This window comes from Puma concolor, chromosome A1 (genome assembly GCF_028749965.1).
Source record: "Puma concolor isolate L17-30 chromosome A1, mPumCon1.1.hap2, whole genome shotgun sequence".
NCBI classification, from domain to species: Eukaryota; Metazoa; Chordata; class Mammalia; order Carnivora; family Felidae; genus Puma; species Puma concolor.
Window position 1 is genome coordinate 155,670,128 of NC_141667.1, and position 20,293 is coordinate 155,690,420.

A 20,293-nucleotide genomic window follows, 5' to 3' on the forward strand; every position below is an offset into this window, starting at 1 on the left:
GCCTGGGTGGCGCAGTCGGTTAAGCGTCCGACTTCAGCCAGGTCACGATCTCGCGGTCTGTGAGTTCGAGCCCCGCGTCAGGCTCTGGGCTGATGGCTCGGAGCCTGGAGCCTGTTTCCGATTCTGTGTCTCCCTCTCTCTCTGCCCCTCCCCGTTCATGCTCTGTCTCTCTCTGTCCCAAAAATAAATAAAAAGCGTTGAAAAAAAAAATTAAAAAAAAAAAAAAAAGAAATGAAAAAGAGAAAAAAAAAGGAAAGAAAATTGAATAGATGGACCTGCTAACAGACTGAAATACGACTGAAATTACTTCTTTTCCCCTAGAAGTCAAACTATGAATCACTTTATAGTCCATAAATTAAGAAGGTGGTGAGACTTGTGTTCTTGAAGAGTGAGGTTGGCCCAATTGGCTGGAGTTTATTGTAGTGGCACTGTTCTCCACTAGATGGCGCTGCTAGCCTATTGGGTGGATTGTTGTGGCGCTTGTAGGTGTGTGTGTATGTGCATGTGCAGGAGCTGTGAAAATGGCCTGACCCACTACCCAGTCTCTAGTATCAGAACTCTGTCCTCCCTGATCAGCAATCGCACACCCGTCCTTTGTCTTCAGCTTTTGTCCACTCCCCGCTTTTACACTGTCCATGACCAAGTCCCAGGTAGTACCTTCTGCTGAGTTTTGTCTCAGAGGTGGCTGTTTTTCCTGACCCCTTACTTCTGAGGGACTGTGATTTTGACCCATTCCTCTCCTCTGTGGAGGGTCTTACCCAGCAATGGCCAGGTGCTGGCCACACCCAGGAACATTCACGGGACCATTGCTGCTGCCGATGCCCAGAGACTGTGGCCAGGTGGCATCTCGCCCCAGAAAAAGTTCGCAAGATAGTGTAGCAGTAGCATGTCAGTGATTATGGAAAATCACAACACACATCTGGTCCAGGCTTCATCCTTAATGATTTTGTTCCAGCACAGGCCAATGTGGCCGTTCTCTGGGGTCTGCTGGGACCCAGTGGCCTCACAGCCTCTACCAAATGTCCTTCCAGTAGTAGAACTGCTTCTACCTGTGTGGCCCAAGAACTTCCCAGACACCATTCTGCTCCTGGGAATTTGCTCTTCCCACCAGAGCACTGCCACGTATTGAGCTGCTGAGTTTCAGACTCCATGCTCCCCCTGTTTATAGTCTTAATGGAATTTAAACCCTCTCCTTTCTCCTTTCTTCTTTCTCCCTTTTTAGTTCAGTCGCTGTGGCTGTTTCCAATTTTCCACTTTTTCTCCAGCTGATTTTGAGGAGGAGTGCTTTTCCAGTATTCTCCCCACACCCCCATCTCTGTCTTCTTTCCACAGGCAAGAGTGGCTCCCTGTCCTCCGTGGCTTCTCTCTCCCCAATTTCACCTCTCCGCACCATGTCCCTGCTGAATTCTGTCTCAGGTTGTGCAGATTGTTGTGTTAATCCTCAGATCAGTTTTCTAGCTGTGCAGGATGATTTAGTGTTGGTCTGCCTATATTTCATGGATGCAAGAAACACAAAAAACCTCCATGCTGTTTCGCCATCATGGCTTCTCCCCAAATTGATCCACCACATTAATAAAAGAAAGGATTTCAACCATATGATACTTTCAATAGATGAAGAAAAAGCATTTGACAAAGTACAACATCCATTCTTGATTTAAAAGATAAAATTCAATAAAGTAAGAATAGAGGGACCAAAGCTCAACATGATAAAAACCATATATGAAAAACCACAACTAGGGGCGCCTGGGTGGCGCAGTCGGTTAAGCGTCTGACTTCAGCCAGGTCACAATCTCGCGGTCCGTGAGTTCGAGCCCCGCGTCGGGCTCTGGGCTGATGGCTCGGAGCCTGGAGCCTGTTTCCGATTCTGTGTCTCCCTCTCTCTCTGCCCCTCGCCCGTTCATGCTCTGTCTCTCTCTGTCCCAAAAATAAATAAACGTTGAAAAAAAAAATAAAAAAATAAAAAAAAAAAAGAAAAACCACAACTAATATCATCTTCAGTGGGTAAATGCTGAGAACTTTTCCTCTATGCTCAGGAACCAGACATGGATGTCCACTCTTACGCCCTTTTTAAAAAATAGTATTGGAATTCCTAGCCATGGCAATCAGACAACACAAAGAAACGCAAGGCATCCAAATAATCAAGGAAGAATTAAAACTTTCACTGTTTGTATATGAAATGTTACTGTATAGGGAAAACTCAAAAGCCTCCATAAAAAAAAATGCTGGAAATAATACATAAATTCAGTAAAGTCACACCATAAGTCATCAATGTTCAGAAATCTGTTGCAATGTATATACCAATAATGATACAGCAGAATGAAAAATCAACAAATCAGTCTCATTTACAATTGTACCAGAAACCTTTAAATGTCTAGGGAAAACCTTTCCAAAGATGTAAAAGATCAGTACTCTAATAACTATGAAACACTGATGACTGAAACTGAAGATGACACAAAGAAATGGAAAAAATATCCCATGCTCATGGTTTGGAAGAACAAATATTACTAAAAGGTCTATACTACCCAAAGAAATCTATACATTTAATGCAATCACTACCAAAATACCACCAGCGTTTTTCACAGAGATATAACAAACATTCTTAAAGTTGGTATGAGACCAAATAGACAAAACAATCTTGAAAAAGAAAAGCAAATCTAGCAGCCACACTATTTCAGACTTCAAGTTATATTACAAAGTGGTAGTGATGGAGACTGTCTGGTACTCACACAAAAATAGACACATAAGTCAATGGAACAGAATAAAAAAAATGGAACCACAAATATATGGGCAACTGATCTTTGACAAAACAGGAAAGAATATCCAATGGGGGGAGGGCAGCCTTTCAGCAAATGATATTGGGGAAACTGGACAGAAACATGCATAAGAAAGAAACAAGATTACTTTCTTGTACCATACATCAAAATAAATACAAACTGGAATAAAAACCTAAATTTATGAGACAGGAAACTGTTAAAATCCGAGAAGATAATACAGTCAGTAACCTTTTGGATATCATCTTTAGCCACTTCTTAATAGCTATGTCTCCTGAGGCAAGGGGATACAAAAGCAAAAATAAACCATTGGGATTTCATCAAAAGAAAAATATTCTGCACAGCAGAGACAATCAGCACAACTAAAATGCAACCTATGGAATGGGAGAAGATATTGGCAAAAGACATGTCTGATAAAGGGTTTATATCCCAAAAATATAACTTATAAAACTCAAAACCCCAAAACCTAAAAATATAATTAAAAGATGAGAAGACATGAACATTTTCCCAAAGAAGACACACCAATGGACAAGAGAAATGAAAGATGCTTAACATCACTGATCATCAGGAAAATATAATACAAACTACAATAATATATCACGTCACACTGTCAGAGTGACTAAAGTCAACAACACAAGAAACAGGAGTTGTTGGCAAGGATGTAGAGAAAGGGGAACCCTCTTACAGTGTTTTTGGGAATGTAAATTGGTTCAGCTACTCTGGAAAACAGTATGGAGTTTCCTCATTATGTTAAAAATAGAGCTGCACTATCATCCAGCAACTGTACTTCTAGGTGTTTACACAACAATACAAAAATACTTATTCGCAGGTATATATGTGCTCCAATGTTTATAGTAGCATTACCTACAATAGCCAAATTATAGAAATATCCCAAATGTCCATCGATTTATGAATGGATTAGAAGTGACATGTATACATACACAATAGAATATTACAGAATCATAAAAAATAAATCTTGCCATATGTGAAACATAGGTAGAGCTAGAGAGTATAATGCTGAGCAAAAGAAGTCAATCAGAGAAAGACAAATGCCATATGATTTCACTCATATGTGGAATTTAAGAAACAAAATAAATGAAAAAATTGATACAGATAAGAAATAGACTCTGAAGTATAGAGAACTGATGATTACCAAAGTGGAGATGTGGGTTAGATCATTGAAACAGGTGACGGAGATTAAGGAGTACACTTGGTATGATTAGCTTTGGAAAATGTATAGAACTGAAAAATCACTATATTGTATGCCTGAAAATAATATAATACTCTATGTTGACTACATTGGAATTTAAAATAACTAATAATAATCATAATGGTGATGATGATAATTATTTTTTATATTTATATTATCATTTATAATAATAAATATTATCATAAAAGAGGTAAAACACATGAGAACATTTTTCTGAGAGAAATAATTCAGGTAGAAGAGGAAAATGCTGTGTTTTCCCACTTTTATTATGTAGTTAGAATTGGCAAATTAATTGATACAAAAAATTGTTAGCCGAATTGTAGGATGAAAAGCTTCAGTTTGGGATGCTGAAAATATTCTATAAAGGCATCATAACCATGATTGAACAAAAATGTGAATGTACTTAATTTCACTGAATTGTACAGTCAAAAATGGTTAAAATTGTCAATTTTGTGTTTTATATATTTTATCACCAAAAAAAAAGTTATAAAAAACTCTAAACTAATTGGAGGTACTCCTCAAGTAAACATAACACTGGTGAAAGTACTGAAAATCACAGGAAATCTAAGAACAATTAAAGGCTTATCTGCAATAAAAAATGAATTATTGAATGTTATGTAAATAGTAGCCTATCAAAACAGTAGTATGCCATTTTATTTCCTATTAAAATGCAAAATATATTTTATAAATTAATAGTAATTTCTAATTAAAATGAAAAACTCAAAAATAAGTATCATTCCTAATTATTATGGGATAATATAAGAATTTCTACTTATGTGTTTATACTATATTCATCATATTCTATTATAGTGTATAAAATTTTCTAGCCAATATCCTTCAAAGTGGCAAAGAAATTAATATATTTACAGATAATTTAAAAAATTTAGTGTTTATTTATTTTTGAAACAGAGAGAGAGAGAGAGAGAGAGAGAGAGAGAATGAGCAGAGGAGGGGCAGAGAAAGAGAGGGAGACACAGAATCCATCACAGGCTCCAGGTTCTGAGCTGTCAGCACAGAGCCCTACCCTGGGATCGACTCAGGAGCTGTGAGATCATGACCTGAGCTGAAGTTGGATGCTTAACCAGCTGAGCCACCCAGGTGGCCTTTTTACAGACTATTCTTATGCAGTTACTGAATAACAATATATAAAATATATGGCTCCATATATGTTTAGAGATATAATAATATTGGAAGAATATGAAAAATATACTTTGATTCCCCACTAAATTGACCCCTAATACATATCAGAAAACTTGTAAATAAATGATAAGAACTCATTTCCAATCTTGGCCTGAAGCCATCTTCAGCTATTAGTGACTTAACCTATATTATTTAAGTCTTATTGGACTTTCCCAAGTTAACACACATACACAAGAGAAGTCTTATCTTTAATGTCTAGGTAAAGAAGCACGACAATCATGGTTGTTCCTGAGTCTTTATGAAATTATCTAAAATGACAAGTGCTGAGATAGGTGACGAGTATATACATTTGTTTGAAAAGTAGTCATAGGGGTCTGCTTAGAAAAATAACTGTTCATATGACCACTGTCAGTTATTCAATCTAGTGATGTTGTAAAACTGGAAGATAACAGAAGGCTCATGTCCTAACTGTACATTTATTTTATCACATAAGAGTTGAGACTCTTCACCAAGTGCTTGAAAGAATTTCATTACAATTATTTAAGAAATCTTATTTATAAACAATTAAAAAAAAACAATTGCTATATTAAGGCATATCACTAACCAGGTTATTTTATTTTTCATAATCATAGTTATATTTTTATATGAAATTAATTGTCAAATTGGTTTCTATACAACACCCAGTGCTCATCCCAACATGTGCCCTCCTCAATGCCCATCACCCACTTTCCTTTCTCCCCCACCCCCTATCAACCCTGAGTTTGTTCTCAGTTTTTAAGACCAAAGCAGGAGGCATCACAATCCCAGACTTTAGCCTCTGCTACAAAGCTGTAATCATCAAGACAGCATGGTATTGGCACCAAAACAGACACACAGACCAATGGAATAGAGACTCCAGAATTGGACCCACAAAAGTGTGGCCAACTAATCTTTGACAAAGCAGGAAAGAATATCCAATGGAAAAAAAGACAGTTTCTTTAACAAATGGTGCTGGGAGAGCTGGACATTAACATGCAGAAGAATGAAACTAGACCACTTTCTTACACCATTCACAAAAATAAACTCAAAATGGATAAAGGGTCTGAATGTGAGACAGGAAACCATCAAAACCCTAGAGGAGAAGGCAGGAAGAAACCTTTCTGACCTTAGCCACAGCAATTTCTTACTTGACACACCTCCAAAGGCAAGGGAATTAAAAGCAAAAATGAACTATTGGGACCTCATGAAGATTAACAGGTTATTTTAAAAAGTACATTTCAGGGGCGCCTGGGTGGCGCAGTCGGTTAAGCGTCCGACTTCAGCCAGGTCACGATCTCGCGGTCCGTGAGTTCGAGCCCCGCGTTGGGCTCTGGGCTGAGGGCTCGGAGCCTGGAGCCTGTTTCCGATTCTGTGTCTCCCTCTCTCTCTGCCCCTCGCCCGTTCATGCTCTGTCTCTCTCTGTCCCAAAAATAAATAAACGTTGAAAAAAAAAATAAAAAGTACATTTCATTGGACTGAAATGGATTTAAATGATCATGTGTTATGTGTGTGTGTTTTTGTACAATTGCAAAATGAATCACTTGCCTTAACACTTGTGTACTTAAAAAAAATGTCTCTTTAAACCTAAAAATTATATCATTATAAAATCCTGGAAAGAATTGGTGTGATTCCTGATAAACTATTGTAAAATAGCAATGAAACATAGTAATGTTGATAATAAACTCAAGACAGATAGTATCTATAAACTTATTTCCTGGATTTATGCTGAATAAGACTGAGGTCTATACTATGTTATATGATGTGTGGGAAGATATGGTCACGTTAAAAATAATTCTGTGTGAAAAAATATATACTAAATTTAAATATACATTGATGCAAAGGGAACTTCATTTGTGAAAAGAATTTATTTGTCAGTAATAATAGCAATATCTTTTCAGAAACAATTGCATTTGAAAGGAAAATTGTATTTGTTGAGGAAGAGAAGATGTATTGTCCTGAGAGCCTGTGATGAATCCTCTGGACATGGGGAATGGTAGCTAGTTGTAACACTTTAATATTATATGTGTAACATGAGATATATTCTCCAGGAGTAGAGCATGTGATGTGTTCACATATATGTTGATTCCACTGCATTAATGTTCTGGCTGTTTGGATTGCTGTTTGAATTAAATAATTATAATTGTAAGATGATCTTTAAAATTGGGGACATATTATATGTAAGAAACAAAATTCACACATGGGGAACCTGGATGGCTCAGTCAGTTAAGCGTCTGACTCTTGATGTTGTCTCAGGTCCTGATTTCACACCTTGTGGGTTCAAGCCCTTCATCAGGCTCTGTGCTGACAGTGTGGAGCCTTCTTCGGATTCTCTCTCTCCTCTGCCCCTCTTCCACCTGCTCTGTCTCTCAAAATAAATAAATACACTAAAAAAATTTAGAAAGAAAAAAAACTAACACATAAGAGTCAAAATCCAAAATAACAATTGTACAGAGTAGAATTTCCATTTCCTCACTTGAATTTTTCTTGAGTACATGTATTATTTTTAAGGGTTTTTTTTTTAATTTTAGTATAGTTGATACACAATATTACATTATTTTCAGGTATATAATATATTAATTTGAAAAGTGTATACATATGCTCTGTTCGCCATAAGTATAGCTACCACCTGTCCAGATACAAGGCCATTACAATATCATTGACTATATTCCTTAGGCTGTGTTTTTATTCCTGTGATTTATTTATTTCTAAAATGAAAGCCTATATTTCACTTCTTCTTTGTGAGTTATTTTTGCTCATGGGCACAGTGGTTACATGATTACTAGGGCAAACTTAGTAGTTCTCATATATTCTAAAAGAATTCATTTATATGAGGGGTGCCTGGGTGGCTCAGTCAGTTAGGTGTCTGACTTCGGCTCAGGTCATGATCTTGCAGTTTGTGAGTCTGTGCCCACATCAGGCTCTGTGGTGAGGGCTCAGAGCCTGCTTCAGATTCTGTCTCCTTCTCTTTCTGCCCCTCCCCACTTGTGCTTCATCTCTCTGTCTCTCAAAAATAATAAATGTAAAAAAAATTTAAAACAATGGATTTATATGAATATTTTATTTCTAATTAAATTACTCTTTGTCTCAATGTTAACAAAAATATAAAATTGAACTTATGAGAAAGACAATACTGAACTTATCTGTTTCACAGATATTACATATAAATGCAATATATATCTAAACAGATATATATTTTCTAACATTAAAGGACATCTAGAAATAATTTAGACATTCATAGAAATACTGGAGTCTTATCCAGTACTTTTCATTTGAATTGTGCCTAATTTTACTGCTTTCTGTGATTAAGTTTTGTATTTTGTCTTTTAAATTTGTATATAACTAAGCTTCAAGTGCAATAATATCTACATTCAAAATTGAAGATACTTTGTGAAAAAAAAACAGAAATGGTACATAGAAATAATTTGGGAAATGCTGCTGATAAATATAGACATATCAAGTGTGTAGATAAAAATAATTTGATGGCAACTTTCTTGATGTCACTAGAATGGTGATAATAAAGATGATAAATGTCACACCTATTGCTCAGTGATGACTTATGCAAAGCACATCTTAAGTATCCAGTTACACTATCTTGTACAACCTTATGTTAACCCTTGTTTTTCTTCCAGCTTTATTGAAGTATACTTGACAAAAAAGTTGTATATATTTAAAATGTACCACTTAGAGGAGCCAAGAAGGTAGAACAGCATGGAAGTCTTTTGTGTGTCTCGTGTCCATGAAATACAGCCAGAACAACACTAAACCACCATAAACACATAGAAAACTGATTGGAGGATTAACACAACAATCTGTACAACCTGAACCACAGAATTCAGCAGGCATGCAGTGCAGAGATGTGAATTTGGGGAGTGAGCAGCCAGCCCCTGAGGGTAAGGATCCGCTTTTGCAGGTGGAGAGAGGAAGCAGACTAGGGAGGGGGGGAGAATTCGGGAAAAAATCCCTCCCCAAAAGCAGTTGGAGAGAAAGTGGAAAATTGGAAACAGCTGCAGGGACTAAACTAAAAAGGGAGAAAGGAGAAAGGAGAGGGTTTAAATTCCATTAAGACTGTAAACAAGGGGAGCGCAAAGGCTCCAGCCCCGTAGCTCGAAACCTGGCCATGCTCTGGTGGGAACAGCAAATCCCCAGTAACAGACTGGGGTCCGGGAGGTTCTCAGGCCACACAGGGAAAGTGGTTCCACTACTGGAAGGACATTTGGTAGAGACTGTTGAAGCCACCTGGTCCCATCAGACCGCAGAAAATGCCACATTCGCTGGTGCTGGAACAAGGTCCTTAAGGGTGAAGCCTGGTGCCAGATGTGTGTTGTGATTTTCCATAATCCCTGAAACGCTGCTGCTACACTATCTTGTGAACTTTTTCTGGGGCGGGCTGGCACCTGGCTGCAGTCTCGGGGCACCAGCAGCAGCAGGGTCCAGCAAGCATTCCTGGGTGCAGCTGACATTTGGCCATTGCTCATTCGGCCATTGTTCGGTAAGACCCTCCCACAGAGGGGCAGAACCTGTCAAAGCCTCAGTCCTTCTGACATAAAGGGCCAGGGAAAACAGCCGCATCTGAGACAAAACTTGGGAGAGAGGTACTGAGTGGGGCATGGTCACAGAGAGTGAAAAAGCAGGCAGTGGATGAAAGCTGAAGACAGAAGATGGGTGCACGATTGCTGATCTGGGAGAACAAACTGGGTGGCTGGGAGAAGCCATTTTCACTGCTTCCGGGCTTGCGCATACTCACCTACAAGCAACACAATACACCCCAGTAGGCTAGCAGCGCCATCTAGTGGAGAGTGGAGTTGTTACACTGAGCCCTGCCCAACTGGGCCAACTTCACTCTTCAAGAACACAAGTCTCACCGCTGGCTTGGTTTATGGACTATTAAGCGCTACATAGACTGACTTCTAGGGGAAAACTAATTTCAGTCCTACTTCAAACTGTTAGCAGGTTCATCTATTGAATTTTCATTCTTTTTTTTTCTTTCTCTCTTTTAAACTTTTTTTTCTTGAATACAGAAAAAGAAAAAATATCATTTTTATTTTCAATTTTTATTAAAAATATTTTCTTTAATTTTTATTACTATATTTTTTACTTTTGTGTAAATTTTTTCAAATTATATTTTACTTCCATCATTTTATTTTAGTCTACTTCAGAGTATTTGTTGCGATCGGCGCAACAAACACTGAGATCAGGGTCCTGAGGGTAGGGGAATGTAAGAAAAAAAGAGAGAAGAGAAGACAGTTTGGGAATAGGAGGGTCCCCTGGGGTGATGGCCCAAGTGATGGCTTTATTGTTGCTGTACACAATCTTTTATATCAAGACTCTTATGGGTCAGGCCATTGTAAGAATAAACAGGTTTCACATGATCACTGCCAACCAAAATATTTAGTTCTGTGTACCTTGTGAACTTTCTAAACGGGTCACAGCAAGACCTTGTTGATAGATTGCTAGCAAAACACAGTTCCCATGTTTGTTTCTATTTGACCCGGGGTAGAAAAAGGGGAGGTAACATTACTGCCAACACCCACAGACCACAGGCTTCAGGAATTAACTTTCTCAGCCTTGACGAGGCTTTCCTATGCCCTTGAAAGTGGGGGGAATGGGAGGGGGAACCACCGGGTTGGCTGAGTCAATAGGGAGCCGTTGCTCAACCCGGTCTCAGCCTGACACCAGGGCCCAGCCTCCCACAGTATTCACCTTTTCAAATTTTCAAACAAATTCCTTTTTCTTTTTTCTTTTTCTTTTTTTTTCTCTTTTTCATTTCTTTTCTATCTCTTGAAAGCAGAAAGAAAATCTTCATTTTTACCTTCAATTTCTATTAAAAATATTTTTATTTAATTTTTACTATATATTTTTGCTTTTATGTACATTTTTTTCAAATTAATTTTAACTTCCATCATTTTATTTTAGTCTACTACTGTGCATTCACTTTTTTCCAATTTTCAAACAATTTTTTTTCAATATATGAAATGTATTGTCAAATTGGTTTCCATACAACACCCAGTACTCATCCCAAAATGTGCCCTCCTCAATACCCATCACCCACCCTCCCTTTCCTCCCACCCCCCATCAATCCTCAGTTTGTTCTCAGTTTTTAACAGTCTCTTATGCTTTGGCTCTCTCCCACTCTAATCTCTTTTTTTTTTTCTTTCTCCTCCCCTATGGGTTTCTGTTAAGTTTCTCAGGATCCACATAAGAGTGAAAACATATGATATCTGTCTTTCTCTGTATGGCTTATTTCACTTAACATCACACTCTCCAGTTCCATCCACGTTGCTACAAAGGGCCATATTTCATTCTTTCTCATTGCCCTGTAGTACTCCATTGTGTATATAAACCACAATTTCTTTATCTATTCATCAGTTGATGGACATTTAGGCTCTTTCCATAATTTGGCTATTGTTGAGAGTGCTGCTATAAACATTGGGGTACAAGTGCCCCTATGCATCAGTACTCCTGTATCCCTTGGGTAAATTCCTAGCAGTGCTATTGCTGGGTCATAGGGTAGGTCTATTTTTAATTTTCTGAGGAACCTCCAAACTGTTTTCCAGAGTGGCTGCACCAATTTGCATTCCCACCAACAGCGCAAGAGGGTTCCCGTTTCTCCACATCCTCTCCAGCATCTACAGTCTCCTGATTTGTTCATTTTGGCCACTCTGACTGGCGTGAGGTGATATCTGAGTGTGGTTTTGATTTGTATTTCCCTGATAAGGAGCGAAGTTGAACATCTTTTCATGTGCCTGTTGGCCATCCGGATGTCTTCTTTAGAGAAGTGTCTATTCATGTTTTCTGCCCATTTCTTCACTGGGTTATTTGCTTTTCGGGTGTGGAGTTTGGTGAGCTCTTTATAGATTTTGGATACTAGCCCTTTGTCCGATATGTCATTTGCAAATATCTTGCCATTCGTTGGTTGCCTTTTAGTTTTGTTGGTTGTTTCCTTTGCTGTGCAGAAGCTTCTTATCTTCATAAGGTCTCAGTAATTCATTTTTGCTTTTAATTCCCTTGCCTTTGGGGATGTGTCGAGTAAGAGATTGCTACGGCTGAGGTCAGAGAGGTCTTTTCCTGCTTTCTCCTCTAAGGTTTTGATGGTTTCCTGTCTCACATTCAGGTCTTTTTTCCATTTTGAGTTGATTTTTGTGAATGGTGTGAGAAAGTGGTCTAGTTTCAACCTTCTGCATGTTGCTGTCCAGTTCTCCCAGCACCATTTGTTAAAGAGACTGTCTTTTTTCCATTGGATGTTCTTTCCTGCTTTGTCAAAGATGAGTTGGCCATACGTTTGTGGGTCTAGTTCTGGGGTTTCTATTCTATTCCATTGGTCTATGTGTCTGTTTTTGTGCCAATACCATGCTGTCTTGATGATGACAGCTTTGTAGTAGAGGCTAAAGTCTGGGATTGTGATGCCTCCTGCTTTGGTCTTCTTCTTCAAAATTACTTTGGCTATTCGGGGCCTTTTGTGGTTCCATATGAATTTTAGGATTGCTTGTTCTAGTTTCGAGAAGAATGCTGGTGCAATTTTGATTGGGATTGCATTGAATGTGTAGATAGCTTTGGGTAGTATTGACATTTTGACAATATTTATTCTTCCAATCCATGAGCAGGGAATGTCTTTCCATTTCTTTATATCTTCTTCAATTTCCTTCATAAGCTTTCTATAGTTTTCAGCATACAGATCCTTTACATCTTTGGTTAGATTTATTCCTAGGTATTTTATGCTTCTTGGTGCAATTGTGAATGGGATCAGTTTCTTTATTTGTCTTTCTGTTGCTTCATTGTTAGTGTATAAGAATGCAACTGATTTCTGTACATTGATTTTGTATCCTGCAACTTTGCTGAATTCCTGTATCGGTTCTAGCAGACTTTTGGTAGAGTCTATCGGATTTTCCATGTATAGTATCATGTCATCTGCAAAAAGTGAAAGCTTGACTTCATCTTTGCCAATTTTGATGCCTTTGATTGCCTTTTGTTGTCTGATGGCTGATGCTAGAACTTCCAACAGTATGTTAAACAACAGCAGTGAGAGTGGGCATCCCTGTCATGTTCCTGATCTCAGGGAAAAAGCTCTCAGTTTTTCCCCATTGAGGACGTTAACTGTGGGCTTTTCATAAATGGCTTCTACGATGTTTAAGTATGTTCCTTCTATCCCGACTTTCTCAAGGGTTTTTATTAAGAAAGGGTGCTGGATTTTGTCAAAGGCCTTTTCTGCATCGATTGACAGGATCATATGGTTCTTCTCTTTTATTAATGTGATGTATCACGTTGATTGATTTGCCAATGTTGAACCAGCCCTGCATCCCAGGAATGAATCCCACTTGATCATGGGGAATAATTCTCTTTATATGCTGTTGAATTCCATTTGCTAGTATCTTATTGAGAATTTTTGCATCCAAATTCATCAGGGATTTTGACCTGTAGTTCTATTTTTTTACTGGGTCTCTGTCTGGTTTAGGAATCAAAGTAATACTGGCTTCATAGAATGAGTCTGGAAGTTTTCCTTCCCTTTCTATTTCTTGGAATAGCTTGAGAAGGATAGGTATTATCTCTGCTTTAAACATCTGGTAGAACTCCCTGGGAAGCCACCTGGTCCTGGACTCTTATTTGTTGGGAGATTTTTGATAACCAATTCAATTTCTTCGCTGGTTATGGGTCTGTTCAAGCTTTCTATTTCCTCCTGATTGAGTTTTGAAAGAGTGTGGGTGTTTAGGAATTTGTCCATTTCTTCCAGGTTGTCCAGTTTGTTGGTATATAATTTTTCAGAGTATTCCCTGACAATTGCTTGTATCTCTGAGGGATTGGTTGTAATAATTCCATTTTCTTTCATGATTCTATTTGGGTCATCTCCCTTTTCTTTTTGAGAAGCCTGGCTAGAGGTTTGTCAATTTTGTTTATTTTTTCAAAAAACCAACTCTTGGGGCGCCTGGGTGGCGCAGTCGGTTATGCGTCCGACTTCAAACAGGTCACGATCTCGCAGTCCGTGAGTTCGAGCCCCGCGTCAGGCTCTGGGCGGATGGCTCAGAGCCTGGAGCCTGTTTCCGATTCTGTGTCTCCCTCTCTCTCTGCCCCTCCCCCGTTCATGCTCTGTCTCTCTCTGTCCCAAAAATAAATAAACATTGAAAAAAAAATTAAAAAAAACCAACTCTTGGTTTCATTGATCTGCTCTAGAGGTTTTTTTTTTTTTTTTTTTAGATTCTATATTGTTTATTTCTGCTCTGATCTTTATTATTTCTCTTCTTCTGCTGGGTTTCGGGTGTCTTTGCTGTTCTGCTTCTATTTCCTTTAGGTGTGCTGTTAGATTTTGTATTTGGGATTTTCCTGTTTCATGAGATAGGCCTGGATTGCGATGTATTTTCCTCTCAGGACTGCCTTCGCTGCATCCCAAAGCGATTGGATTGTTGTATTTTCATTTTCGTTTGTTTCCATATATTTTTTAATTTCTTCTCTAATTGCCTGGTTGACCCACTCATTCTTTAGTAGGGTGTTCTTTAACCTCCATGCTTTTGGAGGTTTTCCAGACTTTTTCCTGTGGTTGATTTCAAGCTTCATAGCATTGTGGTCTGAAAGTATGCATGGTATAATTTCAATTCTTGTATACTTATAAGGGCTGTTTTGTGACCCAGTATATGATCTATCTTGGAGAATGTTCCATGTGCACTCGAGAAGAAAGTATATTCTGTTGCTTTGGGATGCACAGTTCTAAATATATCTGTCAAGTCCATCTGATACAATGTATCATTCAGGGCCCTTGTTTCTTTATTGACCGTGTGTCTAGATGATCTATCCATTTCTGTGAGTGGAGGGTTAAATTCCCCTGCAATTACCACATTCTTATCAATAATGTTGCTTATGTTTGTGAGTAATTGTTTTATATATTTGGGGGCTCCCGTATTCGGTGCATAGATATTTATAATTGTTAGCTCTTCCTGATGGATAGACCCTGTAATTATTCTATAATGCCCTTCTTCATCTCTTGTTACAGCCTTTAATTTAAAGTCTAGTTTGTCTGATATAAGTATGGCTACTCCAGCTTTCTTTTGGCTTCCAGTAGCATGATAAATAGTTCTCCATCCCCTCACTCTCAATCTGAAGGTGTCCTCAGGCCTAAAATGAGTCTCTTGTAGACAGCAAATAGATGGGTCTTGTTTTTTTATCCATTCTGATACCCTATGTCTTTTGGTTGGCTCATTTTACCCATTTACATTCAGTGTTATAGAAAGATACGGGTTTAGAGTCATTGTAATGTCTGTAGGTTTCATGCTTGTAGCTATGTCTCTGGTACTTTGTCTCACAGGATCCCCCTTAGGATCTCTTGTAGGACTGGTTTAGTGGTGACAAATTCCTTCAGTTTTTGTTTTCTTGGGAAGACCTTTATCTCTCCTTGTATTCTAAATGACAGACTTGCTGGATAAAGGATTCTCAGCTGTATATTTTTTCTGTTCAACACATTGAAGATCTCGTGCCAATCCTTTCTGGCCTGCCAAATTTCGAAAGAGAGATCAGTCACGAGTCTTATAGGTCTCCCTTTATATGTTAGGGCACGTTTATACCTCGCTGCTTTCAGAATTTTCTCTTTGTACTTGTATTTTGCCAGTTTCACTATGACATGTCGTGCAGGAGATCGATTCAAGTTACGTCTGAAGGGAGTTCTCTGTGCCTCTTGGATTTCAATGCCTTTTTCCTTCCCCAGTTCAGGGAAGTTCTCAGCTATTATTTCTTCAAGTTCACCTTCAGCACCTTTCCCTCTCTCTTCCTCCTCTGGGATACCAATTATGCGTATATTATTTCTTTTTAGTGTATCACTTAGTTCTCTAATTTTCCCCTGATACTCCTGGATTTTTTTTATCTCTTTTTTGCTCAGCTTCCTCTTTTTCCATAATTTTATCTTCTAGTTCACCTATTCTCTCCTCTGCCTCTTCAATCCGAGCCGTGGTCATTTCCATTTTATTTTGCATCTCGTTTAAAGCATTTTTCAGCTCCTCGTGACTGTTCCTTAGTCCCTTGATCTCTGTAGCAAGAGATTCTCTGCTGTCCTCTCTACTGTTTTCAAGCCCTGCAATTAATTTTATGACTATTATTCTAAATTCACTTTCTGTTATATTATTTAAATCCTTTTTGATCAGTTCATTAGCTGTTGTTATTTCCTGGAGATTCTTCTGAGGGGAATTCTTCCGCTTGGTCATTTTGGATAGTCCCTGGCATGGTGAGGACCTGCAGGGCACTTCCCCTGTGCTGTGGTGTATAACTGGAGTGGTGGGCGGGGCCACAGTCAGACCTGATGTCTGCCCCCAGCCCACCGCTGGGGCCACAGTCAGACTGGTGTGTGCCTTCTCTTCCCCTTTCCTAGGGGTGGGATTCACTGTGGGTGGTGTGGCCCATCTGGGCTACTTGCACACTGCCAGGCTTGTGGTGCTGGGGATCTGGTGTATTAGCTGGGGCGGGGGGCAAGGTGCACGGGGCAGGAGGGTCAGGCTTAGCTCTCTTCTCCTTCAGTGATCCACTTCAGGAGGGGCCTTGTGGCAGCATGAGGGAGTCAGACCTGCTGCCGGAGGGGTGGCTCCTCAGAAGCACTGTATTGGGTGTTTGCGCGGAGCAAGCAAGTTCCCTGGCAGGAACTGGTTCCCTTTGGGATTTTGGCTGGGGGATGGGCGAGGGAGATGGCGCTGGCGAGCGCCTTTTTTCCCTGCCAGACTGAGCTCTGTAGTCCCAGGGGTCAGCAACTCTCCCTCCCTTTGTCCTCCAGCCTTCCCGCTTTCTGAGCAGAGCTGTTAACATAGGACCCCCCAGATGCTAAGTCCCGCTTGCTGTTGGAACACACTCTTTCCGGCCCCTCCACTTTTGCAAGCCAGACTCGGGGTCTCTGCCTCGCCAGCGGGCTGCCCCTCCAGCCTGGCTCCCTCCTGCCAATCTGTGCAGTGCGCACCGTCTCTCTGCCCTTCCTACCCTCCTCCGTGGGCCTCTCGTCTGCTCTTGGCTCTGGAGACGCATTCTGCTAGTCTTCTGGTGGTTTTCTGGGTTATTTAGGCAGGTGTAGGTGGAATCTAAGTGATCAGAAGGACGGGCGGTGAGCCCAGCATCCTCCTACGCCACCATCTTCGGACTATCCTCACAATTTTTTTTAAATTTTTTTCTCATTTTTTCTGTTTTTTGTTTTTGTCTTTTTTCTTGAACACAGGAAAAGGAAAAAATCGCATTTATTTTTAATTTTATTAAAATATTTTTCTTTAATTTTTTCTACTATATTCTTTACTTTTGTGTATATTTTTTTCCAATTCTATTTTACCCCCATCATCTCAGTTTAGTCTACTTCAGTGTATTTATTTTTTCAAATTCTCAAACGATTTCCTTTTTCTTCCCTTCCCCCCCTTTTTTTTCTGTCATCTGTCAAACCACTTTCAGCACCCAGACCAAAACACACCTAAGATCCAGTATCATCTATTCAATTTTTGAGTGTGTTTGGTTAATTATTAATTTTAACATTTTTACCTTTATTTTTTTTTAATTTCAGTGTTTCTAACTCATTAAATCCTTTCTCCCTTCGAAATGACAAAACAAAGGAATTCACTCCCAAAGGAAGAGCACAAAAATGACAGCCAGTGATTTAACAAACACAGATACAAGCAAAATGTCTGAACCAGAATTTAGAATCACAATAGTAAGAATACTAGCTGGAGTAAAAAATAGATTAGAATCCCTTTCTGTGGAGATAAAATAAGTAAAAAATAGCCAGAATGAAATTAAAATGGTATAACTGAGCTGTAATCATGGGTGGATGCAGTGGCAGCAAGGATGGATGAGGCAGTACAGAGAATCAGCAATATAGAAGATAAACTTATAGGGAATAATGAAGAAAAAAGAAGAGGGGGTGTTAGGCAAAAGAGAACAATTTAAGAATTAGAGAAATCAGTTACTCATTAAAAAAGAACAACATCAGAATCATAGGGGTCCTAGAAGAGGAAGAGAGAGAAATAGTGGTAGAAGGGTTATGTGAGCAAATCAGAGCAAAAAATGTTCCTAACCTGGGGAAAGACACAGACATCAAAATCCAGGAAGCACAGGGGGCCCCCATTAGATTCAACAAAAACCAACCATTAACAAGGCATATCATAGTCCAATTCAGAAAATACTCAGGCAAGGAGAGAATCATGAAAGTAGCAAGGGAAAAAAAGTCCCTAACACCTATGGAAAGACAGATCAGGTTTGCAGCAGACCTATCCACAGAAACTTGGTAGACCATAAAAGAGTGGCAGGATATATTCAGTGTGCTGAATCAGAAGAATATGCAGCCAAGAATTCTTTATCCAGCAAGGCTGTCACTGAAAACAGAAGGAGAGATAAAAAGTTTCCCAGACAAACAAAAATTAAAGGAGTTTGCTCACTGAACCAGCCCTGCAAGTAACTTTAAGGGGGACTCTCTGAGGGGAGAAAATATGAATATGTGTGTATATATATATATATATATATATACACACACACATATATGTATATATGTGTATATATATGCATATATATACACATATGTGTATATATACATATATATATACACATATATACATATATATGTGTGTATATATATATATATAAACACATATGTGTATATATATATATATATATACACACATATATATATACACACATATATGTGTATATATATGTGTGTATATATATATATACATATATATATATATATATATATATATATATATATATATATCAAAAACAACAAAGATTAGAAAGGACCAGAGAACACCACCAGAAAATCCAACTCTACAAGCATCATAATGGCAATAAATTCATAACTTTCACTACTCACTTTAAATGTCAATGGACTCAATGCTCCAATTAAAAGACATAGGGTAACAGAATTGATAAGAAAACAACATCCATTTATATGTTACTTACAAGAGACCCATTTTAGACCTAAAGACACCTTCAGACTGAAAGTAAGGGGATGGAGAACCATCTATCATGCTAATGGCCAACAAAAGAATGCCGGGTAGCTATACTTATATCAAACAATATACACTTTAAAATAAAGACTGGGGTGCCTGGTGGCTGAGTTGGTTAAGTGTTGGACTTTGGCTCAGGTCATGATCTCACGGTCTGTGAGTTCAAGCCCTGAGTCCTGCTCTGTGCTGACAGCTGACAGCCTGGAGCCTGCTTCGGATTCTGTGTCTCCCTCTCTCTCTGATCTTCCCCCGTTCACGCTCTGTTTCTCTCTGTGTCAAAAATAAATAATGAACAAAATTTCATAAATAAATAAATAAGTAAATATACTGTATCAAGAGATGCAGAAGGGCATTATATCATAATCAAGGGGTCTATCCACCAAGAAGACCTAACAATTGTAAACATTTATGCACCAATTGTGAAAGCACCCAAATATATAAATGAATTAATCACAAACATAAAGAAACTCATTGATAGTAATACCATAATAGTAGGGGATTTCAACACCCCACTCACAGCAATGGACAGATCATCTAATCAAAAAATTAATAAGGAAACAATGGCTTTGAATGACACACTGGACCAGAAGGACTTAAAAGATATATTCAGAATATTTCATCCTAAGCAGCAGAATATACATTTTTCTCCAGTGCACATGGAACATTCTCCAGATTAGACCATATACTGGGACACAAATCAGCCCTAAGTAAGTACAAAAAATTGAGATAATGCCGTGCATATTTTCAGACCACAATGCTATGAAACTCGAAATCAACCACAAGAAAAAATTTGGAAAGGTAACAAATACTTGGAGACTGAACAACATTCTACTAAAGAATGAATGGGCTTCTTTAGCAGTTAAAGAGGTTATTAAAAAGTATATGGAAGTCAATGAAATTGATAACACCACAACACAAAACCTCTGGGATGCAGCAAAGGCGATCATAAGAGGAAAGTATATAGCAACCTAGGCCTTCTTAAAGAAGAAGAAAGATCTCAGATACACAAGCTAACCTTAAGCCTTAAGGAGCTGAAAAAAGAGCAGCAAGTAAAACCCAAAAACAGCAGAAGAAAGGAAATAATAAAGATTAGAGCAGAAATTAATACTATCGAAACCAATAAAACAGAACAGATCAATGAAACCAGAGGCTGGTTCTTTGAAAAAATTAACAAAATTGATAAGCCACTAGCCAGTTTGATCAAAAAGAAA